This window comes from Grammomys surdaster, unplaced genomic scaffold (assembly GCF_004785775.1).
Source record: "Grammomys surdaster isolate TR1022 unplaced genomic scaffold, NIH_TR_1.0 220, whole genome shotgun sequence".
Taxonomy (NCBI): Eukaryota; Metazoa; Chordata; class Mammalia; order Rodentia; family Muridae; genus Grammomys; species Grammomys surdaster.
Window position 1 is genome coordinate 9,125,616 of NW_021604665.1, and position 14,517 is coordinate 9,140,132.

The window sequence follows — 14,517 nt, forward strand, 5'->3', positions numbered from 1 at the left end:
GCCCAAAGCTGCCAAGTTCTTTTGCTTGCTGGGACTGGAACATGGCATCTGCATCAGCTTTCTGTATTCGATGGTTTCTTTCACTGTTTAAGCTTGAGTATTGTGGAATTCTCTCTGTGGACCAAGCTGGCCTCAAACTCATACATCTGCCTACATCTACCTCCTGAGTGCTGAGATTAAAGGCATGTGCCACTATACCTGGTCTTAACCTTTTCTTTAATTCCTTTTCACAGATTAGTCACTTAGCTGGATGGGGTCCTGCCCTGAGGCCACCATTCTCTTTACTCGGTTTCAGATCAAGCCTTAGCTCCATTATACTTCCTGATGCTCTTTTTCTTCTCAGACCGTACATTTTATACTTTTCCTTCCTTAGCCTCCTCCTTTTTGTTATAGATCTGCATAAACATGGCCACTAATAACCAAGCAACAATGTCAATACTAGGCTGTCTTGAAATCTCCTCAGCTAATGCTACTAATCCAAAATTTTAGCCCTAGGCAGATTTTTTGGACAAGGGCAGAAAGCAGCCACATTTTCCACCACTCATGAGACTGGTCTCTAGGTCTCATGGTAACCTTCTTCTCTGAAACCTCTTGACAACCTGTCATAATCTACTTTTCTCTCAGTCCCACAGTCTTCCACGCTACTACCAATATGGCCCCTTAAACCCCACTTAAAGAGTTAGACAGCTTTCCTAATCCAAAGTCCCAAGGTCCACATTCTGGCAACAAGCAGGAAGGACAGGCCTGTCACAGAAATACCCCACTCCTGGTATCAGCTTCCCACTGTGTATCCCTAGCTGTCTTGAATTTCATTATGTAGACCATGTTAACTACAAACCCATAGAGATCCAGCTGCCTCTGCCTTCCAAGTGCTGGAGTTAAAGGCCGGTGCCTGATAAGACACTAGCTGCCGACTACCAGGCTGTGATTGCTCTAGCTATCCATCTCTAACCCACTTAGGAGCCACAAACTGGCAGAAGAATGTGGGCTCTAGAGTTGGCTTGCTCTGGTTCAACTCTCCCATTAACTAGCCGTGCAGCTTCGGACAATGAACCTAACTTTTCCATGCCTATATGCCTACAAAATAGGAACTTAGTGAACCAGTGCATGCAAACTGTTTTGCACTGTATCTATAAAAAGAAAGTGCTTAAAATGCAGTAGATATTTTAGCTCTGGTTGGGAACTATAGGGAACTGAAAAAAGAAAAAGAAAAAAGAAAGAAAGAAAAAAAATAGAGATGAAAAAAATCCAGAAAGATGTATACCAAGATATCAATATTTTTGGACCACTTTTATCTTTTTAGTTGCTTTGTCCTATTTGCTATTTTTAAATAATAAAGTTAGGCTACTCTGTGTAGTCCAGGTTGTCCTGGAACTCTCTTTGTAGACCAGGCTGGCCTCAAACTCAGATATCCACTGTTATCTCAACCTCCTGAGTGCTGGGTTAAAGGTGTGTGCCACCATCGCCTGGCTTGCTACTTCTAACTTGAAAGCTATAAGAAAAAGAAAGCTGGCTGTATCAGACCAAAAGGAATTTGTAGGGGCTGCAGAGGTGATGGCTCAGTGGTAAAGAGTAACTGGTCACTCTTCTGCAGGATCTGAGTTCTATTCCCAGCACTTACATGGTAGCTCACCCCTGTCTGTATCTCCAGTTCCAAGAGAATCTTATGTTCCCTTCTGGCCATCTTTGGTGCTGCATGTGCATGTGTGCGTGTGCGTGTACACACACACACACACACACCACACACACACGCAAATGAAAAACACCCCCACACAGTAAACAAACAAACAAACAAATATATAAATGATAGTCAATCCTCCACAAAAGAGAGTATCTTGGGGTTCCTTCTGAGAGCATCCCAGTCTGTCTCCAAATTCCCCACCAAATATCTCTACGTTCTTGTGTGTCTATAGAGTTCCAGATTCCAACCTTGAAGGTCTTTAGTCATTTGCATTCCACCCAAAGTGAGTCTGTCTATGCTTCCCCACTCTTCTCTGGAGATAGCACAGCGCCACCTGCAGGCTGCTTTTGGCCCTGTTGACTGTTTCTAGGAGCTCACAACATGGAAAGGAAGTTTTACTGCTAACAAGGAAAGAATTGCAGGATCATTCATTCATTCATTCATTCATTCATTCATTCATTCATTCATTCATTCAATACCTACTCATCTAACAGGTCCCAAATAACAAATGTCGCTGTCATAGGAAAGAAGAATGCTCAACAATCTGGAAGAGGGATACATGAAGATAGTTTGTCCTCTACCACATCAGCTCTGGGTTCTGCCTTTCTCATACGTCCTGGGCTTGGGCTGATCACTGAGGACCATGTCCTAAAGCCCTGTGCCACTGGCTGCCCATTGATCGGACAAATGATAGTCATGGTGAGAAACTGGAAGGAAGAGGTTGTGGCTGAGGGCCTCATCCCAGGTTCCCTGTCTGCCTTACACTGGACCTGCCCCTAAACCAAGGGTCACTGAGCTTTTCATTGGCAGCCTTTCCTATAGTCCACCCTCCTCCATCTATCACCAATCTCTGCTGCTGTCTCACTTAGCTGGAACATGGGGACTGGGAGAGGCTGGCCACACCCTAGCTCCTTCATATAGACACTCTCAGGGATTTGTGTGTTTATGAGTGTGTATCCTGTTGGGACACTGCCTGGCAGGTTCTCCTACAGAAGAGGAAGCTTTGGTCAGAGGGGCATGGTGGCAAGGGGAGGCTGGGAGCAGGAGTGAGCAAGGATGGGAACTAGAAAGTTCCATGCAAGGAGAGAGTGGATCAAGCCTCTGCCCCTGGTGTTCTTGCTCAGGGAGTTGTTCCACCGGGAGAAGCTGGAGGGCTTAGCAGGGGTGCTGGTGAGATGCTGGTCCTTGAGGGAATCAGCTCTTATCTGAAGTTCTTCCCATCTGAGCCAAACCATCTCAGAGCCTGCCCTGGCTGCCAGCACTAGGACCTTCTGTCTGTGTGAGTCACCTGATTTTAGGACAGATACTCCCAGACCTTCTGGGATCTCAGGCAACTGGGAGAGGACACATATCTATCTTCCTGTGTGATCTGCTCTCTATGCCTTCTCTAGGTTTGCTTCATCCAGAGCCTGAAGAACATCCAAGAAAGCATTCTTACCAGCCATTTCAAACTAAGAGAGGAAGCGCACACTCTCCGAACACTGGCACATGTGCTCTCTCACACACACAGATGTACACGCACACAAACACTAAACACACAGGTGCACACACTCCATTTTGTCTTTCAAATGATATCTTAACAAGTGGTGAAGTTCTAGGCAGGGAATGTGGAAACACTTCTTCCAGTACACACACACACACACACACACACACGCACACACACACGAGTAGTGACTGCTCTGGTTTCTGTAAGCCAGGATGGTTAGACAGTGAGTGATTAAGTCTGAACACCGAGGGTCAGCAATGACTGTTCCAGAGGGAAAGAGCATTAAATCCTTCTTTAATGCTAAAGATGACATTTCCTTCAACCATAGCAGTGTGGTCAAAGTCCCAGTGCCAGGAATTCGGAGCAGATCTTCTGACTATGTATCCTTGGCATTGGTGACGCAGGGAAGTCTTCTGTAGCATCACGGTTCTTCATGCACAAAATCAAATGCCTACTCTGCAATCAAAACGGGCTACCCAGCTGCCAAGATGTGAAACAAATCTTCAGTACAATAATCGGTGTTTCTTTATTAGCACACTAAGTGACAAGGGCTGGTGGTGAGCTAACTGCTACTGTGACTTTAAGTAGAGATGGCTATAAACACCCTTTTCAGATATCTGTGACAATCAAAATGTGATAAAGAAATGCCTAAGATTCTGATAGATCACAAAGTCTTGGGAACTACTAATAGCATCAGGGGAAGAGGCTGAGGTCTGTGTTTTGAACAGAAAGGAGTGCTGAATTTCAGTTAGACATTACTGAGTATTTTTAAGACATCTTCTCACCCATGGTTATAGACTGAAGACCAAAATGTCTGTCCTCAGGGGAGCTACTCAGAGGCCGGAACACATTCAGACTCATTACAAAAGGGTACAGAGATGGGCTGGAGAGATGGCTCATTGAGTAAAGGGGCTTGCCACCAAACCTGATGACCTGAGTTCGCTCTCTGGGACACACCTAGTGAGAGGAGAAAACTGACTCTTGCAACATGTCCTCTGACCTCCATATGTGGCAAACAAACACCTCCCTCTTCTCCATACACACAATAAAAAGGATTTTTATAAAGCTTCAGGGGCTGGGAAGACAGTTCAGTCAGTAAAGTGGTTGCTAAAAAGTATGGACACTTAAGTTTGATCCCAGAGCCCGTGTGAGGAAGCCTGCTGTGGTGCGTGATCACAGCACTAGAGAAGTAGAGACAGGCAGATTTCTGGCGCTCACTACCCAGGCACGCTTGCCTAATCGGCAAGTTTCAGGTCAGTGAGAGACCCTGCCTTAAAACCACAAAGTAGGCAGTGTGAACATGAAGAACACCCGAGGTTAACCTCTGACTTCCACCCATACAGGCACATACAAAGAAATGACAGCCTGGGCATGGTAGAGCACTCAGGAGGCAGACACAGGTGGGTCTGTGTGAGTTCAAGGCTAGCCTGGTTTACATAGTGAGTTCCAGGACAGATGGGACTACAAAAAGAGACCCTGTCTCAAAATAAAATAAAATAAAATAAAATAAAATAAAATAAAATAAAATAAAATAAAATAAAATAAAATAAAATAAAATAAAATAATAAAATGACAAAGAAATGATGACAACCCCCAAAGGAGTCCGGGTGGTCCAGCCTAACACCGTGTCCCACTGTAGTTTGGATTTGGAGTGTCCCCAAGAGCTCACTGTTGCTGTACGGCCTCCAGCACTATTGGGAGACAGTGGAATCATGAAGAAGTAGTGCCTTATGTGAGGTTTTAGTTCATTAGACACGTGCCTGAGAAGAGGACTGCATGGTCCTGCTGACGGCTCTGTTCATTATGTCCTTTCTACCATGGTGTGCTCTCTGCCATCAGCCCCACAATCAGTGTCAGGTACGGCAGAGTGAGAGCAGCCATGTGCTACACAGCGGCAGAACAAACAGCGGAGGCCAGCAGCAGGAGTCAAGAGGAAACTCCTCCTTACATCCCTCCTCTCCTGGTCCCTTGTCCCTGCTCCCGTGTAGGGCTGCTGTCTCTCTAGGGACCTCTGCTGCTCATATTGTCTTCTGGAAGAAGCTTGTCTCCAGGGGTGAAGTCTGAAGGGAATGATGATCCTTGTTCTTACCACATAGGAAGAAAGGAAGGAAGGAAGAAAGGAAGGAAGGAAGAAAGGAAGGAAGGAAGGAAGGAAGGAAGGAAGGAAGGAAGGAAGGAAGGAAGGAGAGGGTTGAGGAAGAGGAGGAGGAAGAAGGAGAGGAGGAGGTGGGAGGAGAACAGAAGGTTGCAAAGCTGGTTTACACCTGCTGCCTGCCCTGCACAGAGCTTCCTGTACCGAGCTTACGGGATGCTGTCCCCTCCTGGAGAGTCACTTGCCTGACTCTGAGGTGGGTAGAGGCAGAAGGTGAACTGAAGATGACATTTCCCTATTCAAAGTGCAAAGCTCTTTCTAGGACCCACCCAGGATGCTAGGAAGGGACAACCAGCACAGAGTGACAGATAAAAGGAAAACATTCTAACCTTTGTTTACCTCTTGCCATTTTGCAGATGCAAATGGTGTTAGTAACACCGCCTTTAGGGCCCCATTTGAATGAGATCACAGGCCAAGAAAAACCTGGGGAGGCTCATTCCTTTGTCTGTGGAGGAGTGTCAGCCCTCTTCCCTTCTGCGGGCTGAGTGCCAGAGACAGAAGCCTGGCTAGGCATCCCTTTCCTTCTCCAGGCCTGGCAGACATAGAGTGCCTCCTTAATAGAGGCTGTCCCCAAATCAGTAGAAACCCTTCATAGCTAGAGACGCTGTGAAGACAAAGACATAGCAGTCTCCAACTTACGCAGCCACATCTGTGTGCCAGGCCATTTGGGACATCTGTATACAGCATGTCACCTCCCTGTGGCCATATGACTTCAGTGAAGCTGATGGAGAACTCTGTAGAAGATTCCAAAGTCCTGACCTTACAGGGCATTTCTCCAAAGCCAGCAAAGGCTACTTGGTCACAAGGACTCCGCTGGAAGTGATTCAGGGTCTACCTGGAGATGGCATCCCTGGTTGAATGCCCTGGTCCCCACTCCAGAGGCAACGTATAGGCTACATTCTGCATGTGTGGTACCCAGTGGGGAGTGGTGCAAAGGCTGGGTTCTCTCTTCTCCCTCTTTCCCGATCCTTCCCTTCTGCCTTCCCTCCTTTCCTCCCTCCCTCCCTCCATCCCTCCCTCCCTCCCTTCTTCCCTCCCTCCCTCCTTTCCTCTTTCCATATCACCAGTATCACCTCTGCTTCCAGGTTGCTTACAGAATAGATTATTACCCCAAACTATGGTCTTGGGGCCAACTGGGGCAAGAAACAGATTAGTACATTGGTCCCCACTTAGCTGCTATCATGGCCTTGGGAACCTGAGCATCTTCCAAAGGCCTAGTGGCTTTTAAGGGGAAGTGGTATCGAGCAGTGGAGAAGAGTGATGGCCTGAGAGGAAGATCACTCAGAAATTATAAAGTGCAGTGGGTTTAAGGAGAGCAGAAACCTGGTTGGGAAATATGTGAGGAGCACACATTGAAAAATGTGCCCACGACAGCTGAGAATCTGTCAAGTGACAAGAGAAGGCTTTGTGAAGAAAATGAACCAGAACGCAGGGTGTCAGGCGGACAGATTGGCCCAATTAAGGCTGGGGGAGCTGGGGGGAGAGTGAGTTATGGCTTTGTGGCTGGGTCTGTGGGGGGTCCACAGAGCCATTCCCAGCAGAGTCGAGACACCCAGTCCCAAGAGGCACAGACAGAAAAAGAATGAGGCAAAGGCCGAGTATCCGCTGCCTGCCTGTCTGTACCTGCTGCCTGCCACGAATCCTGCTTTCCTAAGTGTGTCGTCTGTGGGACTGGAGCCAGCGTGGACAGTGTCTCACTGAGCACCCAGTGTCCTCAAGTCTTTCGTGCTGGGCTCCAGGTAAGGTCATCCTTACCTTTCAGGAACCTTCAAGTCTTGGGCTGGGTGTGGTGCACAGCTGTAATTCTGGCACCAGAAAGGCTGAGCCAGAAGTTCCTCTGTCTTCTCATCCCAAGAAAAAGGAGGGAAGGGAGAAGAAAGAGAAGAGGACAGAGGGGAGGGAGAAGAAGACAGAGGGAGGGACTCAGACCAGGGAGGAGGAAAGATGAGAGAGGAGTAGGGAAGGGGGAGAAAGAGAGAAAGGAAGGGGTGATGAAAAGTAGAGAGAGGAACAGTAAGAAGGTGAGGCAGAGAGGGAGGGAGGGAGGCAAGGAAGAAGAAGGAGGGAGAAAGGAGGGAAGGGGAAGGAAGGTGGAAGGAAGGGAAGGAGGAAGAGAGGGAGGGAAGGAGGAAGAGGGAGGGAGGGAGGAAAAGAAGGGAGGGAGAGGAAGAGAGGGAGGGAGAAAGGGGAAGGGAGGGAGGGATGGAGAGAGGGAGGGAGAGAGGGAGGGAAGCAGAAAAGGAGGGAGAGAGGGAAGGAGGGATAGAAGGAGGGAGGGAGGGAAGGAGGGACAGAGGGAGGGACTGAGGGAGATGCCCTAAGGGATATTGGTGGCAGGCCCCTCCTCACCAGAACACCGTCCCTGCAGGAGGCTGAGAACGGCCACAAACAGGGCCTTCTGCTGAAGACACAAACCAGTCCTGTCCTGCATGCCATGAATGGTCTAGTCCCAGGATGTAAGGTGGCCAGGGGCTGAGAGGCCAAGAGGAGGGAATCGTGGAGCCAAGTGCTTTTTCCAAGGAAGCAGGTATGAGTTGCACAGGCTCCCCTGTTCGCTCCAGCCAACTTCTCTTGCAAAGCACAGCTTTAAGGTAACACAGGGAATCTCAAGCAGCTCATAACAGCATGAAAGGCCAAGGGGGGGGGAATTCTAGGCAGCTGCACTGGTAGATGCCTAAGAGGCTATCCCAGTCTGCAGTGCAGGAAACAAGAGAAGGATAGCCTGGGGCTCATAGCTCTGCACACCACACCCACTGTTGCGTAGAGCCTGTCATGGAGTAATTAGACATGTATGATCTCATGGGGTAGCCCTTAGAAAATGTCGAATCGCTTCATCCATACATGGGGATGGCCTTGCCAGTTAGGGAAATCTACCATCTTTCAAGCAGGAGAAACTGAGGCACAGAGAACAAATAGCTTCCTGCAGAACAGAGCAGGACCAGGCCACCTTCCCACCCCTTAGGGTGCTGTCGCTCTTGCTGTGCTCAGCTCCGGAGAGGGCTGTGAGGCTGGCGAGTCGCCAAACCGAAGCCAGTATTTATTAGGAAATCCCTAGGCACGCCAGAAGCTGCAGACCAGCAAATTAGTTTAGTCAGTTCACTAGTTTATTTAAGGAGCTCTTGGTGAGCTTGGAAACAGCCCTTGTAAGCATGTGCTGCAGGAAGGGTATTTTCTTGATGCCCCGGGGATGCCAAGTCATCCCGTGCCTCCAAAGGTCTCTCCTCCACACAGGAAGAAGCCTCTCACCTACCTGATGCTAACAACACCAGCACTCCGCTTGGGAAGAGGCCTCCCTTTGTTGTGTCTCTTGGTTGTGTCTGTTTCCTCGAGGTTAGACATGACCCGTGTGTCTTGAGTCAGAGCCATTGTGAGCAGCTGGGGGACCCTCACCTATTAACAGTCTCTAGTGGATAGAGGCAGAGATCAACATAGTTCTGGAGCCTTCATAGCATCCTCTCTGAGGTTCTATCAGAGGTGGGAGGCTGGTAGAAGGGTGGTGTTAGTGTAAGTCCGAACTCAGTGATGTCACATCATTGCCGAGGCAACCAAGATAACACTCCCACAATTCACCTGGCTACAAGAGCTACATAAATAGACGGAGCTTCCCTGACTTCACTCTCTTTCTTTTCTTCTTCCCCCCCATCTTCTACCTCCCTCTCTCTCTCTCTCTCTCTCTCTCTCTCTCTCTCTCTCTCTCTCTCTCTCTTTACCCTTAATAAACCCCCCTCCCGTGGAACCAGTCGGTCTTGTGCTGCGCCTAATCTTACAGTTGGACCCCTTTAATTAGTGTAGCAGCCCAGGAGTTGTCCAGGGGACTTTTCAGTGGTCTAGTGGTCATAAGTCGTTAGGTGGCTTATTTTTAGTGCATCTGTCTTTGAGCCGCCCATGATCCTGTAAGCAGCCCCATGAGCTCACTGGCTCACCAAAGATAGATTTAATGGAATCCTCTTTGGTCTATTGGTGCTTTCCCTATCTGTGCAAATAGTCATTTCTTTGTAGACACAGAGAAATGTAGTTAATTCTTTGTAGTCTGCCCAGAAGTCGTGAAGTAACCTCTATTCTGTGACATAGTGCCACCTCTCCTATTCATAGGGAGCGTATGTTAGTCAGAAGAACCCTGCAGGAAGGAGACAGTGTGACCTTGGAGGTTGGCTCATCAAAAACATGACACCACCTACCCTGCCTGCTCTTAAATCACAGAGGCAGCTCAAGCATTCTCAGCAGCTCTGAGAGAGATCGCCATGGCCAGGATCCCAGATCTCCTCCCACCACCTCCATCTTGGCAATGAGTATCCCAGCCTTAGCCTACAGGTAACAAGCCCTCACTGATGGCTGACACCTCTGGCCTCAAGGGAAACCTTGATCCAGAACCACTCAGTATAGTTGTTTCAGAATCAAAGAAGCTTTGTCCTACAACACACACACACACACGCACGCACGCACGCACGCACATGCACACGCACATGCACAGGCATAGGTGCTGAGTGTATATATCTCAAGCACTGACCATCTCAGACACTGTTTTTGTTTTTTGTAAGGAGCCATTTAGAGAGCACAGGAACACCAAGAAAATGGAAAAGACAAGTGAGGAGGGAAGATTCCTATCGCAGGGACATGATGCCTGAGATGATGCTGGAAAGTATCTGACAGGTAATGGGGTATTCTGTCCCTCCTTCATCCTCTGGCCTCATGCCTTGATGCTTGGCCATGGCTAGGACCACTCACTCAGTGTCAGAACTCCACGCCCCTTCTTTCTCTCTCTATTTTACTCTCTCTCTCTCTCTCTCTCTCTCTCTCTCTCTCTCTCTCTCTCCTTTCCCTCCCCTCATCTCTCTCTCCCTCTCTGTCTCCCTCACCATTTCCCTCTCCTCCACTCTGTGTGTGTGTGTGTGTGTGCATGTGTGAGTGTGCCACAGCAAGGCTGTAGAAGTCATAAGACAACTTGCAGGAGGTCAATTCTATTTCCACCCTTGGGGCTCAGGGATTGGGCTCATACCTTCAGGCTCAGTGGCATCTGCCTTCATCTCCGAGCCATTTTACCTGTCCTCCACAGCTATTTCTGACAGACAAAATGAGAAAGCATTGGCTTCTGTCCAGGAAGCAGGTGGCTTCAGGGAAAGCTGAGTCCAAGCCCTCAAGGACTGACCCCAGAGTAGATCTGCCTTCTTCTGTGCTGGCAAGATGTCTCCACTATTGGTGGGGCAGTTGAGGGGCTGGGAAGGTGGTAACCATGGATCCCCTAAAACATGCATTTCCCCCCAACAGTTTCCCAGACTCTTAGATCTGAAATTTACTAGCCACGTTTGGGACACATGTCACCCCTGAGACTGACCCAAATGTGAGTGCTTGCAGCCAAATGATTACAATGGCTTCCATGCTGACAAAACAAGAGCTAGCATCTCTAAAGCTGTGCTCATAGCCACAGTGTGACTGCACCCCTCCCCCAGTTCTTTTAGTACGGATCTGGTTGCTAAGGAGACACTGAAGTCAGTCTACAAAGCTGGGTGGAAAAGACCCTCCCTGGATGCTCTTCTGTGGGGCTTTGTTTTCTTGACATCTAGTATCTCAAGAACTATCAGACTCAGGAAGAGGTGTGTCAAGACTTTGCTAGAATGCTGTCTGTCCATCTAGCCATCTAACCATCAACCCACACATCTAATTGGCTATACACACACATAGTCAGCCATTGGGCTATCTGACTATCCATCCTTCCATCCACTCATCCATCTGGACACACACACACACACACACACACACACACACACACACACATTTAGCCATCCATATGGCTATCTGATCACTACTCATCCATCCCTCTATCTGACCATACATACATACATACAGTTAGCCAGCCAACTGGCTATCTATCTGTCCATTCATCTACCCACCATTCATCTATTTATCCATCCATCCATCAGTCCATCCATCCATCCCTCACCTCCTTTTCATTTCTCAACTCTCTGACAGCTGGCCTCTTCTATGTGCCAGCTCTTGCGGGAGTTGTAGGACTTCCTCTGTGGCTAGTGCTGGGGGTCCCTCTGCTCCTCAATCTCTCGGAAGATGCTCCGAAGGCCTGTCACCTCTGTGGCTCTCTCATCAGTCTGCAGAGCTGCATATTGGGAAATCCCTCTTTCAGATTTACAACCACTCTCCTTGCTGAATTCTGGTCTATAGATCCAATTACTCACCAGAGTCTCTTACTCAGAAGATTTGGGACACTTGAGTAAGAAAATTGTGGCAGAAATTTCCCTGCCCAATCTATTTGCATCGAGAGGTCTGTGATTGGATAGGGAAAAGTGAGGCGGAGCTAAGGGAGGCAGAGACAGGAAGGCAGGGATAAACAGGAAAGAGAGAAAGGCAGCAGAGATGGAAGCTGACTTTAAGGAGTGTGGCTTTAACCGCCCTTTGGCAGAGATGACATGAAAAGGTTAGGATAAATGGGATAATTTGTCTAATCTGTGTGGGCATCTTGTGATTTGAGTATTTGCTGATATATAAATCTGTTTGGTTAATCTTAAGCTTTAGAGTTTTACTTTATTGGGATACAGGGAGTTGGGTCCACAACAACCAGGTGGTTATGGATGTGAAGGAACTAGCAGCTCCAGGGATAAGCGAACCAGAACTGGAAGCACAGAGACTGGTCGCTATGGGGGCAAGCTAGAGAGAATAGCCCGGCAGAACCAGTTCAGGTGCTCCAGCCCACTGGAGAGCCTGCTGAGATGAGGATACCCATCTGCGACCAGGCCACCTGCCTGTGGTGCTGGCATTAGTGCAGGAACATGTCAACTAAGCTGGGAGCCAGTCGGACACTCTCTTTTCTAATACCTCCAGCCACAGAAAATAACATCATATCCCCCAGGCTCCAAGCCTCTCCTCTAGGATTGCTGGCTCTGTATTGATCCCCTACTTCCTGAAGCAGAGAGACTGATAGGTGGCCAGATAGTTCCCCAATATACATGCAGTCATAAAGCCCACTTCATGTCAACCCTACTATATACTTGTGCTGCTCGGGCTGTATCACCTGCCACCAGGATTTCTACCAACAGTGTTGAGATTTGGTCTTTTGCTATGTATGATGATGCTAAATATTGGTCCCTACAGCCTGGTTGCCCCCAGGGATGAGAGAATGCGCGTGTACACCGAGATGCTATGTGACCTTGTTCCTATTTCAAACTACTGGTTGAATAAAGATGCTGACAGCCTATGGCTGGGCAGAAGAGAGGTAGGTAAGGTTTCAGTCCTGGGCTTGTGTCTGAGGAAGGTGGGGGGGAGCTAGGGAGGCAGTAGAAGGTGGAGAGAAGACTCCATAGAGTAGGTAAGTCATGAAAAAGGGTTGGCCAATTGGAGTTAATAGCAGCTCAGATGGAACATGGCAAGTTATAACTTGGGGTTATTGATAAGGAAGTAGACATGATAGCATGGAGGGTAGATATCTGCCCAGCTCTAGGGCTTTAAGGCTTATTATAAATATAAAACTTGGGGGTCGTTTCCGGGGCGGTCGGAGGACAAGGAGGAGGACTCCGATGGGTCGAAGTCGTAGCCGCTCCCCACGTAGGGAACGTAGGCGGTCCTGATCCACATCTTGGGATCGAGAAAGAAGACGTCAAGAAAGGTCTAGGTCCAGAGAGAGAGATCGAAGAAGGAGCCACTCAAGATCTCCACATCGAAGACGCTCCAGGTCTCCAAGACGACATCGATCCACATCCCCTCCCCTTCTCGACTGAAAGAAAGAAGAGATGAGGAAAAGAAAGAAACTAAAGAAACAAAGAACAAAGAACGTCAGATTACTGAGGAAGATCTGGAGGGTAAAACGGAGGAAGAAATAGAAATGATGAAATTAATGGGATTTGCCTCTTTTGACTCCACAAAAGGGAAGAAGGTAGACGGCTCTGTAAATGCCTATGCCATCAACGTGTCTCAGAAGAGGAAATACAGGCATGAATCGAAAAGGCGGATTCAACAGACCTCTGGATTTTATCGCATGAGACTTGAGGGTTGGATGGAGGATTTTCTCCCCCTCGCCTGGGTCAGAGAGTATTTTATAGTTTGTATTTAATACACATCAAACAGGATCTTGATTCTTCCTTCTTATAAAGTAAGAAAGTCTTATTTATGACACCCAGTTCACTTACTTTCCGAGGCAGTGTCCCCGGCGCGGCCACCAGCCCATTGTCTGTCCTCATTCCTTTGAAACTGTGTGTGCTTTCTTCTTGAATGCTTGCTAGGTGTTCTTAAAAACTGAAAGTAAATTACATACATCTCCCCAATAAAACAATGTTTCTACCCATTTAAAAATAAATAAATATAAAACTTTTGTGTCTTTCATCTAGGAACTGAATGATCAAAGGTGAGGTAGAAACACCTGCTTGAGATTAAATAATACTACAACAATCTCCCATGATGTCCCAGTGTCCCACTATGTCCCACCTCTATGGCCCTCAGATCTTTCTCTTCTGGTTGTATCCCTTCCCAAGTAGCTTGCTGCCACACTCAGGAATAGGTTAACGTCTTTAAAGTGACTTTTGGACCTAGCTATAAGCAGGCCCTGCTTGACCCTAAAGCCTTGCATTACTCATGGCTCAAACATGTGCCTGACGCACTGAACTGCAATCTCCGGTCTTTGCACAGGGCCCTTTCCTCTACCTGGGAGCTCTGCCTCCAGCCTTCACCTTGCCAACTTCCCTGATTGCTCCAGCTCTCTTCTTACACGTATATCCATACGTAGCTTCTCTAGCTAGTCCATAATTAAGTAGCACCCCCACTGAAGAATAAGAGAACGAATGAATGAATCGATCCATCAATCAATCAACCAGCTCTAGGGAAGGAAATTCCTGGAGAATCGCAAATTCACACGGGAGAAAGAAACGAGTAGTGTTTTAACCAATACATACTCTCTTTTTGACACTGATTAGCCAAGCTAAAGTCTGTAACTTCTACCAGATTCAGCTTCAGCAGAAACTGGCCATACAGGTCAGACGTGGGCTGAGCCCTTGAGGGAATTGTAACTTAGCAGGCAAGATGGATACTAAGTAATCACATCAGCCGAATCTGCTTGAGTCCAAACCTGACACTTAGGACAAGCTGTACCACCCAGCTGGTGGTGCTGTCTGAGATGGTTATAGACCCTACGGGAGGTAGAAGCTTGTGGAGGATGTATGCTACTGGGGGCTGGCTTCTGGGGTCAATGACCTCACCTCT

At 48.0% G+C, this 14,517-nt stretch overlaps 1 pseudogene; it reads left to right on the forward strand.

Annotated features, from left to right (window-relative positions):
- The first annotated feature begins 12,842 nt into the window (after positions 1-12,842).
- LOC114625632 lies at positions 12,843-13,304 on the forward strand (annotated as a pseudogene).
- The last annotated feature ends 1,213 nt before the right edge of the window (positions 13,305-14,517 follow it).